This window comes from Corythoichthys intestinalis, chromosome 14 (assembly GCF_030265065.1).
Source record: "Corythoichthys intestinalis isolate RoL2023-P3 chromosome 14, ASM3026506v1, whole genome shotgun sequence".
Classification (NCBI taxonomy): domain Eukaryota; kingdom Metazoa; phylum Chordata; class Actinopteri; order Syngnathiformes; family Syngnathidae; genus Corythoichthys; species Corythoichthys intestinalis.
In genome coordinates this window covers 11,568,350-11,588,887 of record NC_080408.1, presented here as the reverse complement: position 1 = coordinate 11,588,887, position 20,538 = coordinate 11,568,350, and positions in this window count along the sequence as shown.

Sequence of the window (20,538 nt, the reverse complement as noted above, 5' to 3'; positions counted from 1 at the left end):
CTCTGAGAAAGTTTTAAAGGTTTGTGTCATTGCAAGCATAGCAAAGTGTTGATTTTTTTAATACGCAGTTTGTTTAATTTGACAACAGTGTTGTTTTTGGTAAGCCTTTTAATTATTTTAATTATTATTAGTCTTAGTCCATATCCTCCACCATCAGTTGACAAGACAGCTCCCACAGACATTGCGCCACGCCTTCCTGTAAGGAGCCGGGCCCAGGCAGAAGTTGAGTTGGCTTTCAATGTGATAAACTCAAACACACGCTGCGTTCTAACGCCGGATTTAAGTGGAAATAGGACGATGGTTTTACTGCATACAAGCAAGCAGGGGTGTCTCAAGAGAGATTTGGTCGAGGATTCAAGGTGAATATTATATTTTTTGCACCATGCATGCACTTTGAAACGTTGTGAATACAATGAAATGAATGGGAAAAAATTAGCCAAACTTTAGCTTGAAATATTCACGTAAAATGATAACATGATATCTGCCCGGTTTTTGGATTTTAACCGAGAGTGTAGAGTGTTTTAACTTCAGATCTATAGAAATTCCATGATTTAAGCATTTATTTACAAGAATTTTCAATTTAAAAAGCTCTTTGTTTTTCTGACGGCAGCCATGTTGGATCTATACACAATGGCGGAATTCAACCTAAATAAGTTGTAATTGGATATAGAAAATAGAGGTGTAATTATCGGTCCGATAACAGGAATTATGACGCCATCCCAATAAATCCGATAACATTATATAATATCGGCCCTATTCATAAAATTTATGGCTCGGTGTCTGATTGGGATGTGACTGTTTGTTTCCACTCCTGTTTTGGCGGTATGCAAAGTTTTGTTACTGTTCTAGAGGCCGTATTATTCCTTTACTGAGTTATAAACCTTACTATGGCAATTAGCAAATGTTTGCATTTTACAGTGTTATGTTTACAAGTTCTTGAGAGGCCTTTTGGTTATTGATAGTCTTGCTGTCCTATAATTGCCAGGTTAAGAAAGTTGTTTCATGGACCAAGACGACAAGTCTCCTCTCCTGTTGTACCAAATGTTTTATCTGCTGACAAAGCACAATACCTGTTGGGTTTATGTTTGTTTTAGATGAGTGCTCATTGTTCAGGAGAGCACATCATCAATGATATTGACTGATTGATTGTGATTGACTCATATTATATTTATTTGAAAAAATTAATATGGGCACTTTATCTGAAGTCAAAACTGTTATTGTCTTTGTTTTGTTCATTATACTAATGTTCATGTCATCATGAAAATTCTGGTTCAGTCAAAGGCAAATCTATGCTGAATCAACGACTATTATTTTTGACCTACAGTTGGTCAAAAACTCGGGTGAATATACATTAAAAATGTATATTTATGTTATCAGTTATCATATCGGTATTGGCCTTGAGGAGCAGGAAGTTATCGATATCGATATCGGTTTCAAAAAATGGATATCGTGCACCTCTAACAGAAAAATGCTAAATTTGCTTTTGTTGAGTAAAATTAAGATGATTCTGCATGCTTTTCTCAAATTTTAAGTTTCCGAAGTTAAAATTGAGTGATTTATTAGCTGTTGAAAGCTTGCACTAAATTAAAAAAAAAAGATAGGTTGCTATTTTGGGCAAAAACTTATATGATATGGTAAATATTGCTATTGATCGTGAAAATATAGGTGATTATCTCTGTATTTGGTGATTTGCGTGCATATAGCTTAAAATTTGAGAATTTTATAGCCATTTTAAATTTTGTTATACTTGTATAAAACAATAATTAATCAGGATTTTATTAGGAAACGACTTTGAATTTTTCGAAGTTTCTACTCATGGAGACTCATATATGCTTAAGGAAGGTGCCTGTTTTGGTTTTAGGTCGCTAGCGGCTTTGGTTTTGAAGATATTTGAATTTTTGATATATTGAAAATAGGCCCCTACGGATCGGCTCCGAGTCACGTGTCCTGTCAACTGATAGTGAAGTCTATGCTTAGTCATACTTTAGTCATCTCAAAATGTGTTTGTCTTTGTTTAGTTTTTGTTGACAACAACTCAAAACTAATTTCAGCTAGGTCTATTTGATGTTAACTGAGAAAATTTTCGTCAAAAAAGAACAAAATACAAAGATAAACAAATATTATATTTCGAATGAACATTGAGGGACGAGTAGCATCTACAATGACAAAGCCAACCTGGTGATAATACACACTCAGCAGGAAATCAGTACATTATTTTCAAATAATTATGCCCACTTGGATGCCACAAACTGCATGTAAAAAAAAAAAGTTGTCCAAGAGTTTGAGAGGATGCCCGCTGTTAGCATTTGCCTAATGCTAACACGAACGTGGATGCTATGCTAACACTACGAATGACTCAGCATAGACCTTTAAACAACACTGATCATTCTCTCTGGCCAAGATAAGAAAAGAAAATCTTACCGTGTGCGTGTGTGCAAGCCTGGAGACTGGAGAGTAGCAGCACGTCACATGAGTGACATAACCAGACACTGCTACGATGTAGGCTAACTACACATACAATTTTACACATTGTCAACATGTGATGGAAACTATTGAGCATTTTCGTCTCGTTCTCGTCTCATCAGATGAAAACTGGCATGAGTCTCGTTATGTTGTAGTCTCCCAAACCAGGATTTTAGCTCGTTACCGTTTCGTCATAGTCATGAAAAAATTGTTCGTTGACGAAATATTTTAGTTATACTCAGTATTGTCAGTAACGCGTTAGTTAGTAACACGTTACTGTAATCTGATTACTTTTTTCAGTAACGAGTGATCTAACGCGTTCATTTTTCTACACCAGTAATCTGATTAAAGTTAATTTCCTTAGTGTCTCTGCGTTACTATTTTTTCATTGCCTCATAACGTATGTAGAATGAAGAATATTGTAGTCATGTACGAAGAGCATTTTGAATAGAAAATGCTCAAATAAAAGGTTCCCGGTACGTGTTTCGATGACAACCTCTTAGCTATTTCCTGTTTTGGACTCGCGTCACGTGTTGTGGGACTGAGGCGGGTGGACATTCGCGGCAAGTGTTGAGACGTTGCGAGAGAATGTTGATCTGTGGATATCCATGAATTAAGGTGAGTATTTTTCCTTCATTATCGAGGGTATCAGCAAAAGGTTGGACCCCCTACATGCGCGGCCGTTTCGTAGCTTTGCTGTAGCAACGACGGGCAGTCATCGCTCCAACTTGGCAAGCTTTGTTTACATCACATGCGTGTTGCACATTTATGCCGTGAGGTGATGTGTTCGTTTAGCATCTGTGGGATGTGTTGTAAGTCCGATTGAGTTTAAAGTGCTTAGTTGCCGCCACGTTTTGTGGCCAAATTGAGAGGAGTACTTCCGGGTTGTTATTGTGCACGGCTGCACGCGCATCCGCGCTCGCCACCACCTTTGTGTTTATTGCACTGTACATTCCACTTGTGTGTTGTTGATTAATGTGCTGTCAGTTTGCATTGTTTTACATTGGCACTCATATGCTGTTAACCATAACGCGAAATTCAGAAGTTTTGACATTAGGCTTAATCTTAAAGTTAGCGGGGTTTAATTGGTCGGTGGAGTTGATTTCCACAAATTCCAAGCAGTTTGTCAGATATTTGTTAGTTTCAGGGCTCCGAAGTGGCTAAGCTAGCGCGAAATTCTGATATTCCCCTTTAAATTCAATCATCGGAAAGTCAATTACATGTGATGACATTTTTCTGTTGTTTTTCTTATGTTTAGGCGGCAAAGGGAGAAAAATTGGTAAAAAGTAACTGATAGATTACTTTTTTTTTTTTTTTTTTTTTTTTTTTTTTTTTAAACCTGTCCTGTTCAGCCGTTTGACACAGAGAATGGAAGTCTAAGTGCCCGGATTCTGAACAGTTTTAATGTTTCACATTGAGAGTCTGACATACTCCCATTGTGATGATTCAAAATACCTTTTTATTATGACAAAGCAGCGAACAGGAAGGGATTATGGGGGGACAGAAGAAAAGAAATACAAGAGAAGAAAGAAAAGAAACACATACACAAACAACAACAAGAAATACATTGAACATCTAAACTAGTTACTAATATGCTGGTGCTATCGTCAGCGAGATGTATTTCCGGTTTACACCATGTGGGGGCCTATTGGCCAGTGAAAGAGGAGAATGGGGGTGGGGGTGTCTATAAGACTATAAACTAAGTGATTGAAAGGGGTAGAGTGTACACAAATCAGTTCTGTGATCTAGAACCCAGTAATCGTGTGAATCTCTTATGAGTGAAAGCCCGTTGGCGACCAACCCTACGCCGCCGCATCGCCAATCCCGGCACCGGAACCCCCAACCCGAGCATGCCCTACCACATCCAGCAGCACGCAAGCCCCACCGGGCGCGCGACAGCCACGCAGACGGGCGGAGAGACCGCGCGGGCACCAACCCAGGGCCACGGCCCACACCCAGCCAGCCCGGGGAGGGAGGGCGGGCGGGGGGGCGGGGGGATCCACGCGCAGCCCATCCCTCCTCCAACCGCCCAGCAAAGGAGCCACCGTCACCCCCCCCCGGGACCCAGGGTGGTCCCCCGGGCCACCCGCGCGCCCATCAACCGGCCTTCAGGGATGGCAGGAGGGGACGCATCACCAACCCCACGCCTACACCCACCCCCGCCCGCCCACCCGGACCACGAGCCACAGCCACAGCCCCCCAACCGGCACGGCACGCCACGGGGCCCCCAGCGGCCCACCAAGCCCCAGGCAAGGCAGGGTCCCCCGCCGGTGCAGGCGACACCCAGCTGATACACCGGCGCCCAGCCAGTGACCCGCGACGGAGCGCAGGGCGGATGCCCAGCCAGAGAAGAGAGGGGAAGGCGGAGGCAGGAGAACGCCCAGGGACTGCCATGGGGCGACGCAAGATCGGAGACCCGACCCCCCAACCCACTCCCGCGGCCGGCAGCCGAGGCAGAGGGGAGGCCACACCCCGGGAGCCACGCCATATAGAAAAAGTGTGGGACCCACCTACCACCCTATTACTGTGGCTGCCAGGTTCCCGACTGGCAGCCATCACCCAGCACCGTGATGGGGGTGTGAGGGGAGGGTAGTGCAATGTATGCATTAAAATAGGAGAGCTTGGCTTGGGGCAGTGGGACCGCAGCATGGAGTTTCTGTCCAGCCGCCCGTCCCACCGCCCTTTGCCAGAGCTCTCCTGTGGAGTATGATGTGTGTGGTGCATTTAAAAAAGGTGCAGGGATGGCGGGGCCCGTGGTGAGGAGGCAGCCATGAGGCCCCCCCCCCCCCCAGCAGGTCCCAACCATCCCGCAACCTTGGTGTGTGGTGCATTAAAAACAGGGGGGAGTCGGGCTGGGACTGTAAAGCCCCGTCCCAACTCTCCCCGGAGAAATGTATGAGCATGTAAGTGCCAGGGTGAAAAATATTTACAGTGCCGAAGTGAGAAGTGCGTGAGAAAATTGGTAACAAGTAACTGATAGATTACTTTTAATGTAACTTAGTTACTTTGATAATGAAGTAATCAGTAAAGTAACTAGATTACTCTTTTGAGGCGTAATCAGTAATCAGTAATTAAATTTACTTTTTCAAGTAATCTGTGACAACACTGGTTATAGTCATCGTTGACGAAAACAAGACTGTTTGACAGTAAACTGGGAAACAAACAACTTGAGACCTCTTTGGTGACAACAACTGTTCACAATTTAAAACAGCTGCTTGACCCAAAGCAAGTTACGAATTTTGTTTTACACCACATAAAAACATTTGCCAAATAACAGCACATTTGACCAAAAACTCATTTCTCTTAATTTCATCTAGGCTAGTTTGTCAATAGGGCCTACAAAGTTTTTTCCTTCATTTTGAATAGACATAAGTGGTACACGTGTCTGAATGAAAATCATTGTTTAATCACATTCAACCACGTTGTTCATCTTGATTGACTTTTAATTACAAGTCGAGCCTCTGTCTTGTCAAGCGCAAATTTGCATCTCAATGAGCGAACACAATCTCAGGATAAACAATAAGGTGACATATTTGCACGATATGGAGGAATCAAATGGCAATATACTACTGTTTATTGCACACAACATTGCACACATATTACACACAACGTGCCAGCCAGAATGTTATTTTTAAGTAGTGCTGTTATATTATGGGAGTTTTTTTTTAAGGAATAGAATAAAATTTGCCTAATTGGATGACAACAAAGGGTAGTGTACAAAATTTCTTGCTTTTTCACTTTTAATTAGGCCAGCGTGAGGCACTAAAAGAAGAGTAAACTCAACCAATTGCCTCATTTTATTTGCACAGTACTGTACATTTCAGTTCATCTTTAAAACCATATAGCACATTGAACATTTTCATTTCGTCTTGATTCAAATATAGCACTGATGAATAATATAATTTGGGTTTAATTCAGAGCAAATTGAGAGCTGGATGACATAATCAGTTCAAGCCCTCAGGCTGTACTTTTGACACCACTGCTATTCACTCCTAGTGTTATTTTTGGCAGCCCTTTTAATTTCCGTCTTAGTCTTTCTTGGACAAAAATGCTTATTAGTCTTGTTTGTATTTTGAACATTTCAAAATATGTTCGTCTTCGTCTCGTTTTAGTCGACCAAAACTCAGACAAATTTCATTCAGTTTTAGTCAACGATGACTCAATGTTTTTATCTGTAAAATTCAAACGTAGTGCAAAAATTAACAAATAAAGGTTTCCAAGAATTTGTAAGGAGTATAGACCCTACTCACATGATGTCACAACCACGCCTCCGCGCAATATTGTCCGTCAACTCGTCGTGTTGACGCATTACCGCCTAATTCCTCCTATTATGGCGTGTTTTTCTGCTCATTAACATTAATAATCATAATGGTGAAGGCGTGTGTGGCGGTTGGTTGCAGTAACAGAGAAGATAGACGGAGAGACTTGAAGTTCTACCGTATTCAAAGAGACCCGGAGAGGAGAGCGAGATGGACTGCTGCAATTCGACGAGAAAACTGGGCTCCAAACGATTACTACAGATTATGTAGGAGTCATTTTATATCTGGTAAGATGCATTTAATATATATTTAGAGGGTTTTGGGCTGACAACCACAATTAAGATCATTGCGAGGCTAATCGCCGACAACATAGTTTCAAATTCAAGATGCTTATTTCTTCCACCATCATTACATTTTGAATAATATTTAGCTGGTACCAAGTGAAAGAAGCTGGCCTTGTCTACGGATCATCAGTTAAACAGGTGTGTCCAAATATTTTGCAAAGGGGGCCAGATTTGGTGTGGTAAAAATGCGGGGGGCTACCTTGGCTGATTTACATAGACCAATATAATTAAACATATTTTAGCAAGCCCTTCTGTGTGTCACATTTGCTTTATTATTTTTTTTAATTCATAATTTCAACAGTCTCGTCGTGGCGTTCTCTTTCGACACTCGGGCTCTTGCGGAATACTGCTGCTGCGAAATTAAACTAGCTAACTGTTCTGCCCAAATGCATGATGGGAAGTGGTGCAACCATGATTGTGTGTGGTGGATGCAAATGCTATATCTTCTCTGCGTTGGGTACACTACAGGGTGTTAAGAAAAAGATCAACTCCTGTCATTCTTCCCCATGTCACTTCCCACAATAATTATAGTTGCTGTGGGAGAGATGACGAAGCTTTTGCCAATTAAAAGCACGGCCCCAATGAATGCTTGCATCTACTCCACTCTGCCTCTTATCTCTGTATATAAGTAAAACGGCGCCATTGTAGGCTGTTTGCGGCAATGCGTGAATGAGTCGTACTGCGAATGCGTTAATTGCGAGAAATATTTTCAAGTGATTAATTTTTAAAAATTAATTACCGCCCGTTAACGCAATAAATTTGACAGCCCTACATTTAACAAAACAAAATAAACTAGCCCTGCAAGCAGGACTGAACGGGCCCTCGCGTTATGGCGCAACTCGGAGCTCACGCAAAGTGGGACGGCATGCAGGTCGGGGCGGTGGCCTGTTTTTTAGGGATGAGAAAGAATTTCACACACCTAGAAGAAAACGAACTGGACATATATAAGTAAAATGAGTGACTTTCTGTTGCCACTAGTTGGCGCTGTAGGCTTGATACGAATGAACCCTACAGGACTGTCACGATACGACTGTCACCGAGCAGGGGAAGGTTGGCGAAGATATATATTGCATGTCTGAATGTTCAGAATTAGTGGCGAGACAAAATGGCGACGGTCATTATGACTTTCCTATTGGACCCCTCTGCTTCAACGAAACAAAATTGTTCATCAGGCACCTGAACACATGTCTTAAGGCTCCCCTGATTCAGGTTTGAGGTCAATTGATTTTTTCCCCGAGAAGCACGAGCCTTTCTCGTAAAAAAAAAAAACAAAAAGGGTGTTTCCTGTTCTCACTAGGGGGCGCCAGGCGTAATGGGTAATATTTCAACAAGGTCATGTTCAGGCTGAAATACCTCACATGCATGCCAGATATGAAAAAGATTGCACCTTGAATCAGGAAGTTATTAATCATTTACTCAATTGGCGTGTTGTCAAAAAAACCACCGAATTTGCTCCCCTGCCCAGGTCAGGCCCGTGGATGAAAAGTCACCATTTTGACAACCTAGCATCTCATATGTATCATGAACAGTCAGACCAATTTTGAGGAGCATTCAACTTACCGCCTCGGCGTAATGGTCTCAAACGTGCATGCTGGTTTTTGACTTAAATACCATGTTCTGCAAGATCCAATCCATAATACCCGATTTCCTGTTGGGTGTGGAATATGGGTGCAAGAGACTTTTTGGAGCAGTTTTGCACAACGTATCCACTCCCCAAATTTCATCACTCTACGTCGAAAAAAACTAATAGGAAAGGCCTTTTTTAAAAATTGAAGGGGGCGCCACTGAGCCATTTTACTACATATTTTCGCAATGTTGCTAAATTCATGAAATTTACATACACATAAATTTTGGTGAGTTTTCAGACCTTGAAATTGGCCATTTTGAGACAAAATGCCAAGGGTCTTTTCACTTTCCTGTTTGGGTACTGCTACATCAACGAAAACTCAATATTATCTATCAGATACCTAAACACATGTCTTAAGGCTCCCCTGATGCAGGTTTGAGGTCAATTAATTTTTTTCCCAAGTAGGAGGAGCCTTTCTCGTAAAAAAGGAAGTTTCCTCTTCCCACAAGGGGGCGTCAGGCCTCATGGAAAATATTTAAATGTAGTCGTGTTCAGGTTAAGACACCTTACACGCATGCCAAATATGAAAAAAATTGGACCTTGTATCAGGAAGTTATTAGTCATTTACTGAAATTGGCGCGTTGCCAAAAAAACACCCGACTTTGGTACCCCGCCCAGGTCAGGCCCGTGGACGAAAACTCACCATTTTCAGAACTTAATATTTCATATGTCTCATGAAGACTTACACCAATTTTGAGGAAGATCCAACGTACTGGCTTGGCGCAATGGTCTGAAACGTGCGTGCTGGTTTTCCACCAAAATGCCATGTTTTTCAACATTCAATCCAAAATATCTGATTTCCTGTTGGGTTTGGAATATGGGTGCTGCAGACTTTTTGAAGCGTTTCTGGACAACATATCCACTCCCCAAATTTCATCGCTCTACGTTGAAAAACATCAAAGCAAAGGGCATTTTTAAAATTTCAAGGGGGCGCCACTGAGCCATTTTTTGATTTTTGTTTTTTTTTAAACGTTAAATTTTCGAAATTTTCACGAAGCCGGATGTATGTGCAAATTTTCGTGAGTTTATAAATGCATTCATTTGGGATGAAATGCATAACTGATGATACAACAATCTAACGATATACTGTCTAGCGGGGTGGCCAGTGGGGTGGCCAACCAATTTATAGGGGTGGCCATGGCCACCCCTGGCCACCCCCTGGTGGCGCCACTGCCTGTCACACCACTAAAGTTGAGTGATGGAAAGGTTTCACAAGAAGAAAGTGAGTTTGAAAAGGGGAAGAAAAAAAAATCCTCCCAGCAGTGGTATTAACTCAGACTAATAAAAGCTAATAAAGTGGCTTGCATGGCTATCGATTTCTTTTTGGCCCCTCAAGGCTTTAGATGTAGCTTGGCACCGTATGTCTGTCACGGCCTTCTTTTCATTGCTTTCGTTATTGAATGCAATGTTGGCTGTGTTTTCATTAGCCTCCGTGCATTCCAGCGGTGTCTTTCCTCTACTGGACTTGTGCCAAGTTATTAAAAACAGTCACCAATTCGACTTTTTCTCCTTACAACGGCCCAACTCCCAAAGAGACGTGAACCTTCTTGATAGCTTTCTCCCCGATTTGACATTTCCCTCCTACCACTTCTCATTCTGTATTATTATGCCCTGTCTTCTCCAAGTCTATCCCACACTGTCTTTTTTTTTTTCGACACTCCCACACTCTCCCATGGGTGCTCTCCGCTTGGGTAAAGCTATCACACTCTGTCCTAGAGCTGCAGTCCTGTCACATTACCCTCCCTCTGGCTTTACCACACAGCCCCCGTAACAAGCTATGATTTTCTTGTGTCCTATTATGACAAGTGCTCCGTACAACTTTGTTGAAATCATTTACACAGACCTGTAAAAACAAGAAACTAAGATCACTTAGAGATTTTTCAGGAAACTGTGCTTTACTATTCCATTTACTGACCTCTATTTACTTGTACAAGTACAGTCGTATTAAAAAGTATCTGAACCTTTTGGAATTTCTCGTATTTCTGCATAAAATTGCTCAAGATATGATCGGGTCCGATCACGTCATTTTCAAAGTATCAGAATCGGCAAAAAATATCAGACATGCCTTTTTTTTAATATATATATATATAATAATTAAATCGTCTTACACTCTTAAAATGTCTTTATCCAGAGTCTTTAGTTTTGGCTGAAAGTAGGGCTATCAAATTTGTCGCGTTAACGGCGCTAATTAATTTTTAAAAAATGAATCACGTTAAAATATCTAACGCATGCGCTGCACGACCTACTCACGCTTTGTCGTGTCTAATCTATAATGCCGCCGTTTTACCTATTTATAGAGCTAAAAGGCAGCGTAGAATGAGCAGAGGGAATTTTGGCAGTCTTTGAAGCCTTTTTTTAATTGGCTAAAGCCTTACAATCCCTCTCTCAACAATTAGAAATATCGTGGGAAGCAATGTGGGGAAGAAAGGTAGTAGTTAATCTTTTTCTTAATACCCTATGTTATTTCCCAACGCAGAGAAGATATATCAATTGGTGCCACTACGCACAGTCATGGTTGCACTTCCCATCATGCATTTGGGCAGAACAGTTAAATGGCTACAGTATCATTTACTGAAAGCTCAACAAATACACTGGATGGCAATATTTAGTCACAATATACAAAGTCACATTTATCCTTTAAGAATTACAAGTCTTTCTATCCGTGGATCCCTCTCACAGAAAGAATGTTAATAATGTAAATGCCATCTTGAGGATTTATTGTCATAATAAACAAATACATTACTTATGTACTGTATGTTGAATGTATATATTCGTCCGAGTTTTATTCATTTTTTTCTTAATGCATTGCCAAAATGTATATGATCGGGAAAAATTATCGGGAATGATTGGAATATAATCGGGAGCAAAAAAAAAAAGCAATCGGATTGGGAAATATCGGGATCGGCAGATACTCAAACTAAAACAATCGGATCGGGAGCAAAAAAAACATGATCGGAACAACCCTAAAAATGACCATCAAATGCGATCTGATCTTTGTCAAAATCACACAGATGAAAAAACTTGACTGCCCGTTTGACAGCAATAACTTCAACCAGATGCTTGCTGTAGCTGCAGATCAGTCTGGCACATCGATCAGGAATAATCTTGCCCCATTCTTCTAAAAAAAAAAACTGCTGTAGTTCAGTCAGATTCCTGGGATGTCTGTCATGAATCGCTGTCTTTAGGTCATGAAACAGCATCTCAATGAGGTTCAAGTCTGGACTTTGACTTGGCCACTCCAGAATGTGTATTTTGGTTTTTTGAAACCATTCTGAAGTTCATTTACTTATGTGTTTTGGATCATTGTCTTGCTGCAGCATCCATCCTCTTTTTAGCTTCAACTGTCTGTCAGGCGGCCTCAGGTTTTCCTGCAAAACATCCCGATAAACTTTTGAATTCATTCTTCCATTAATGATGGAATAATGAATTTGTCCAGGCCCTGAGGCAGCAAAACAGCCCCAAATCATGATGGTCCCTCCTCCATGCTTCACGCTGGGGATGAGGTGTTGATGTTGGTGAGCTGTTCCATTTTTCCTCCACTCATGACGTTGTGTGTTACAACTTTGGTTTAATCAGTCCACAAAATATTTTGTCAAAACTTCTGTGGAGTGTCCAAGTGCCTTTTTGCAAACATTAAATGAGCAACAATGTTTTTTTTAGACAGCAGTGGCTTCCTCCGTGGAGTCCTTCCATGAACACCATTCTTGGCCATACTTTTACCAATAGTGGATGTGTGCACAGCGATATTGGACTGTGCCTGTGATTTCTGTAAGTCTTTAGCAGACACTCAAGGGTTCTTTTTTACCTCTCTGAGTGTTCTGTGCTGAACTCTTGGCGTCGTATTTGGTGGACGGCCACTCCTTGGGAGAGAAGCAACAGTGCCAAACTCTCTCCATTTGTAGATAACGTCTCTGACTATCGATTGATGAACATCCACTTTTAGAGATGGTTTTGTATCCTTTTCCAGCTTTATAGAAGTCAACAATCCTTGCTCGCAGGTCTTCAGACAGCTCTTTTTACCGAGCCATGATGCACATCAGATAATGCTGCTCATCAAGACAATTCTTACCAGGCGTGTGAGTTATAGTGGGCAGGGCAGCTTTAAACCACTCATCAGTGATTGGGCACACACCTGACTTAAATTGTTTGGTCAAAATTGGTTTCAATTGCTCGAAGAGCGCATGCACACACACGATGAAGAGCCATTCTCACCCACGAAGAGAGAGGGGAAAGAGCTGCAAGCCTGTGCGCACATTTGTTGCTTGTGAATTATCCACAGAGGCAACACCTGTGTATAACACCTTTTGTCCTGCTTATTGTGCATTTTCGGTTGTGGTCGAATACTTGGGGCGAGGTGATGTGATTAGTTTTTTGATGATGTGCGAAGCTAACTGATACATGCTAATTGTTTGTGTGGATTGCATAGTTATAAACGCAACTTTGAAAACTAATGTAATTTCATTTTTTTTTTAAGATTAATTCTGCAAGTGTTGATGTTATGAGCAGCTGAATAAAGTCAGAAAAACACATGGATGTCTGACAGTCATTTCGGAGCTTAGCTAGCTGTCCAGCTACGACTTAACTACAACATCTTGGCGAGGACAGTAATATGACGTATAGTACATGTTTTTTGATAGTTATTTTTTAGATTTAGTGTTATTGTGGGTACTGAAAGGGTTAATTCCAACTTTGAAATTCTGGTTACGTCGCCAGCGTACGAACAGAACTCGTTCGGACTACCTGTATTACCTACTGGATTTGGTTCTTTTTGACGCACTGCCAAGTTATTGAAACGGGTGTCGTATACACTCACCATTTTATTAGGTACACCATGCTAGCAACAGGTTGACCCACTTTTGCCTTCAGAACTGCCTCAGTTCTTCGTGGCATAGATTCGACAAGGTGCTGCAACCATTCCTCAGAGAGTTTGGTCCATATTGACATGATGGCATCACACAGTTGGTGCAGATTTCTCGGCTGCACATCCATGATGCGAATCTCCCGTTCCACCACATCCCAAAGATGCTCTATCGGATTGAGATCTGGTGACTGAGGAGGCCATTTGAGTACAGTGAATGCATTGTCATGTTCAAGAAACCAGTCTGAGATGATTCCAGCTTTATGACATGGCGCATTATCCTGCTGAAAGTCGCCATCAGAAGTGTGGTCATAAAAGGATGGACATGGTCAGCAACAATACTCAGGTAGGCTGTGGCGTTCTAACGATGCTCAATTGGTACCAAGGGGCCCGAAGAGTGCCAAGAAAATATTCCATCATTACACAACCAGCCTGAACCGTTGATACAAGGCAGGATGGATCCATGCTTTTATGTTGTTGACGCCAAATTCTGACCCTACCAAACAAATGTCGCAGCAGAAATCGAGTCTCATCAGACCAGGCAACGTTTTTCCAATCTTCTATTGTCCAATTTCGATGAGCTTGTGCAAATTGTAGCCTCAGTTTCCTGTTCTTCGCTGAAAGGAGTGGCACCCGGCGTGGTCTTCTGCTGCTGTAGCCCATCTGCCTCAAATTTCGACGTACTGTGCGTTCTGAGATATTCTTCTGCCTACCTTGGTTGTAACGGGTGGTTATTTGAGTCACTGTTGCCTTTCTATCAGCTCGAACCAGTCTGGCCATTCTCCTCTGACCTCTGACATCAACAAGGCATTTCCGCCCACAGAACTGCCGCTCACTGGATATTTTTTCTTTTTCGGACCATTCTCTGTAAACCCTAGAGATGTTTGTGCGTGAAAATCCCAGGAGATCAGCAGTTTCTGAAATACTCAGACCAGCCCCTCTGGCACCAACAACCATGCCATGTTCAAAGGCACTCAAATCACCTTTCTTGTCCATACTGATGCTCGGTTTGAACTGCAGGAGATTGTCTTAAACCATGTCTTCATGCCTAAATGCACTGAGTTGCCGCCATGTGATTGACTGATTAGAAATTAAGTGTTAACGAGCAGTTGGACAGGTGTACCTAATAAAGTGGCCGGCGAGTGTATATCTGACAGTAAAGATGGAATTTTTACATATGAATTTTGGAATTTTATACATTATATTGAAGATTTAGACTATACGGTAGAGCTCAGGCAGGACACCAGTGGCTCTCAAGATATACACCCACACAGTGGCAGGACAAATGTTAACCGGGCCCAGGTGCGATGAACAAAAACGGGAGCCCCGAGTGGACCGTCCAACTTGGGGCTGGTGGGGTACTAGTGGATAATTATTTGCTGGCCCCTCAACAGTTTCACAGACAACAGATATTTTAACACCCATCTTTTCTTTCTGTTTGACACTCTCCTCTTACTAACCACGCCCACCTTACGCCCGCAACCCGGCCCCTTAGAGACCAGGGCCCAGGTCCGGTCCCACCCCTAGGACACCCCTAAGTTCCGCTCCTGCACCTACTCAGGGTATTTCACACGAACATTATACCTATTAATTACACTACTTGTCACAATAAATAACCTCAGAGCCGTCATAAGAAAAGAGTAAAAGTGTTAGACAACAGTTATCAGTTTATATAAAATACCCTACATGAACACAATCTACCTATGGAGAAATTTAGTCAGGACATGTAATCTTTTGATGGGATATTTCTAATTGTCTTATTTTTTTTCTTTTTAAGTCAATTTCTATCCCTTCCAGACGTCTGCCTCAAGACGATGGCACATCATTAGGGCTGGGGGGCCTCCGAGTTGGCCAGAGGAGCACAAAACTCCGCCCTTGATGAGGTCTTTTTTCCCTAAAGTGTCACTTTTATCAAGATCTCCAGCTATCACAAGCTGCGTAAATCCGTGAAAGTTGGATGAAGCGACGCATTAGTATGAAGTGATTAAATGCTTTATTTGGAAAGAAATCTCTAAGCAATTGGAATCAGGATTTTACTGTATTCAGACCCATTTCGTGAAAATTGACTATCAATAGTACATGTGCGCGTTTCTTGATTCTCTGACGTCATGGGCCCGGGAGCTATTACCATACAAATTCTTTATATAAATGCATAGATTTGTTGTAATTTCCTTCAATACTACTGTGTAATTGTAAATCAAATAGCAAAGCTTGCAATCACTGAAGCCCCGCACAAGTCTGTCAGGTTTCAAGTGATTGAAGGTGAGTTATCCAAGCCAAGACCACTGCCTAGCAATCTAGGAGCGGCAAGCAACTGAAAGCACCTTGCTGACCCTGACTATACAGACTGCTTCCCAAGTGAAATTCCTAGAACCATTCTCAGACTTGACCTTGTGCTTTGGTCCCATCAGTTACCAAAGTTGTACATCGTTGAAATCACAGTGCACCGGGATGATCCTGGGTGAGGCCTATGAGCGCAAAAGGCTTAGGTTCACTGAGCTGGCGGCTGAAGCAGAATAACAAGGGTTAGAAAGTCCTCACAGTTCAAGTGAGTTGCTTCATCAGCCAGGCATTCTCAAGGATTATCAGTGTATGGGAATCTGAGGCAAGGGTCAATGTCAAGGCATCAAAGTTCTGTCTGGAGCTGCTGAAAGGGCCAGTTAGTGGTTGTTGATCAGATGCAGAGACAGCAGCTGGGATCTGAAATAACAGCATGCTGTCATTGGGGGAGTGGGTACGTGAAGGAGTTAAAGTGGATAGAGACCTCAATGGAAGGACAGATGTTGCTTTTGAACCCTCTGCACATGTTGTATGCCTCATCAACGTAGAACTGAAGGGGCTGTTTTGTGTCTGTCGGGGCAACGCCGTAGCTTCACCGTCGACGGCATACTTTGCTTCGACCCTACGCCGCAGCCTGACGTGAGCATCAAAAAAATCCTAAGTACGCATCGCGGTGACTCGTTGCCACGTGAACGGCATGGACTGTGATTGGTCCTCGGAAAACGTCATTTCCGTGATTGCTGTTTACGATCAATTGTAGAAATATATTTCCATTCATTCACTTGAACATACAGTATATCTGTCTCATTTCACATTGTTGCAAATAATACAGTACAGTACCACAGTACTGCTTGCGAACAACTTTTTCCTCCATTGTTTTATCTAGGTAGGGGCTGGCACTAGGCTGCCTGTTTTTTTCCACTGTTTGTGTAAACGGCAAATATAAACTGTTTGAAGTTGAAGGTCGCGGCACTTTTTCTAGGGATTATCTCGTGGTGCTTTGGGGAGATGTCTCCTGGTCGACCAGCTTTAAATTACTCATTCTTTAATAAATTTAATATATCATAGGTGATTATTGCTTTAGTTTTATTCCTGAAGTGTGTGTCGTCATCTCCAGTTCGTTAAGAGAATAAAAGCACCCGTAAAAGGAAAACAAAAATCTACTTTTTTCTTCCTTCACAACATAGATACTAGAGGCGTGCGAAATTTCCGATTCTTAGATTGTTCGCGATTCAGCCATGGAAGATTCGAGAACGATTCACAAACATCCAAATTCCGATTATTTAATTATACCAGGTAAACGAGAACTAAACACAGTCAGCGCGGTCTTCGGGATGCAATGAGGACTGGACCGAAGGTAAATATCATGTTCAACTCATGCCACTAGGTAAAAAAAAAAAAAACAATAATACCTGACAACAGGCCGACAGGCGCTACAAACAACACCTAGTTGCTAGTTGCTACAAACATACAGCCACATACAGTAGGGCAAATAAGTATATAGTCAGCCACTAATTGTGCAAGTTCTCCCACTTGATAATATTTGAGAGGCCTGTAATTGTCAACATGGGTAAACCTCAACCATGAGAGACAGAATGTGGAAAAACAAAAACAGAAAATTACATTTTTTGATTTTTAAAGAATTTATTTGCAAATCATGGTGGAAAATAAGTATTTGGTCAATACCAAAAGTTCATCTCAATACTTTATGTGCCCTTTGTTTGCAATAACAGAGGCCGAACATTTTCTGTAACTCTTCACAAGCTTTTCACACACTGTTGCTGTTATTTTGACTCATTCCTCCATACAGATCTCCTCTAGAGCAGTGATGTTTTGGGGCCTTTGTTGGGCAACACTGACTTTCAACTCCCTCCACAGATTTTCTATGGGGTTGAGATCTGGAGACTGGCTAGGCCACTCCAGGACCTTGAAATGCTTCTTACGAAGCCACTCCTTTGTTGCCCTGGCTGTGTGTTTGGCATTATTGTCATGCTGAAAGACTCAGCCACATCTCATCTTCAATGCCCTCGCTGATGTAAGGAGATTTTCACTCAAAATCTCTCGATACATTGCCCCATTCATTCTTTCCTTTACATAGATCAGTCGTCCTGGTCCCTTTGCAGAAAAACAGCCCCAGAGCATGATGTTTCCACCCTCATGATTCACAGTGGGTATGGTGCAATTCAGTATTCTTTTTCCTTCAAATACGAGAACTGTGTTTCTATCAAAAAGTTCTATTTGGTTTCATCTGACCATAACACATTCTCCCAGTCCTCTTCTGGATCATCCAAATGCTCTCTAGCGAACCACTGACGGGCCTGGACGTGTACTTTCTTCAGCAGGGGGACACGTCTGGCAGTGCAGGATTTGAATCCCTGTCGGCGCATTGTGTTACTGATAGTAGCCTTTGTTGCTGTGGTCCGAGCTCTCTGTAGGTCATTCACTAGATCCCCCTGTGTGGTTCAGGGATTTTTGCTCACCGTTCTTGTTATCATTTTGACGCCACGGGGTGAAGAGGGAGTTGAAAGTCCATGTTGCCCAACGACAGCCCCAAAACATCACTGCTCTAGAGGAGAGCTGCATGGAGGAATGGGCTAAAATACCAGCAAAAGTGTGTGAAAAGCTTGTGAAGGGTTGCAGAAAACGTTTGGCGTCTGTTATTGCCAACAAAGGGTACATAACAAAGTATTGAGATGAACTTTTTGTATTCACCAAAGACTTGTTTTCCACCATGATTTGCAAATAAATTCTTTAAAAATCAAACAATGTGATTTTCTGTTTTTTTTTTTTTTTTCCCCCCACATTCTGTCTCTCATGGTTGAGGTTTACCCATGTTGACAATTACAGGCCTCTCTAAAATTTTCAAGTGGGAGAAGTTGCACAATTAGTGGTTGACTAAATACTTATTTGCCCCACTGTAATGCTACGGTAGATATCACATATATATAGAACTAGATGCGAATGACAGAGGACGGCGGCGTTAGGACAGCCGCTATCTTAAAAGCCGTAGACTTCTCTGAAAGGCTTTGTCGTAGCGAACCTAATTAACTTTTTATCTAAAATACTCATAAATTGGCAAAATCTTGACGTGAATCTATCTTTAAATGATGAAACAGTTTTAAAACTTTCCATGTCAAAAGTAGACAGACGAGAAATAATGGAATAACGGGAGCAATTTTAACAACTTTTAACAGTTTATTCAAAACACAAATTAATTGAATGTAGTTTAAAGTGCATGTGACACAAAAAAGCATGTTTATTTCATAATACACGCGGTATTTTATGCTCCTGAATGATATGGACCGCTAGGATGTGTGTGGAAGCGATTGCTATATTTATTTAGTTTTTTGAATATCGCGCCATGAAAATGAGTGACTTCCGGCTTCGGTCTTGCATTGAGGAGGAGGGTGTTGTGACGTGTATGGATGAAGCCGTCCTCTTCACCATACTGCCGTACTGTTGTGTATGAGGACTAAGGATTCAGCTGATTTTTCGGATTAATACGTTTATTTTTCGCATCACGCCAGCCAAACGGCTGCAGAAAAATCTTGCTGTATGAGGGAGAGGTGTGTGCGCCTTTTTGGAGTTTCAAAAGGTTCCCATTCCCCGTGGATATTGGCCAAAACAAGCCCTACTACTGTGGGACCATTGGACTTACGAGGTAGTGAGTAAACATTGTGTTTTGTATTATGTCAAATACTGGGATCATTTTAATATGTACGTAGGTGGCTTGCATTTTGTGGCTGACATGCATACGGGGCGGCTATTTTTCGGCACAACGGCGGCTTGTCGCACATCCACTCGCCGGGAGAGCACTATGTATATTCGGCTTATTGTGCTCATGTGCCCGGTGTTCTGTCAAATTTTCCGACCGATCAGAAATTGCAACTTTGAGTTAGAAATAGCCGCGAATACAGTGATTACAAAGTAAACACTACAAACTTTCTTTGAATTAAGGACTACTTACATTTGATCATTGATAGGCATGTAAAAAGCTCTCCTCATGCACATTAGCTGCACGTTAGCTTCACAACAACTGCAGCCGCCCTCCTCCGAGGAACGAGCTGTAAATTGCTCTCCGCCGGGCGTTTTGCCGATCCGCAAAGACAATCGACAACCCAGTCGTCGTGTCAAATAATCCGGGCTAGTTATGTGTGATTTTGCGCTTCGAAGACTTTGAAACATCACTCGGTTCGGGTTAGCATGTCGGCTAGCTGTCACGCCTCTTGGTTTGTTTACATTCTCCGAAGCCGGGGAAGGGAAATGACATATGTCCGATTCAGGTGTCATAAAATATCGTTCGAGAGGTGCGACAGTAAAGGTGAAGTCGACAGTTTTGACCATTATGGAGTAATTTTGCCATGTCGTCCTGAATAAGTGCATTTTTATTATTTCATATTCCATTTAGCAAAAGACTGTTATTTGTCATGACCAAGCCATTTATTTAGCAATTAGGGAAAATACTTGGATAAAAAGAATATCCTGTAAAAATATTGAAGTAAAGAAACAGAAACAATGACATTTTGCAGTTCTCTTCGTCGCGTTTTCCTCGTTGTGAATAGTTCCCCCTTGACGGGCTGATTGGTCCTTCTCAAGCTATTTATTTAGCTATTGGACAAAAATACTTGGATAAAAAGAATATCCTGTGAAAATTTTGGAGTAGAGAGACTGAAACAATGACATTTTGCGGCTCTCTTCGTTGCGTTT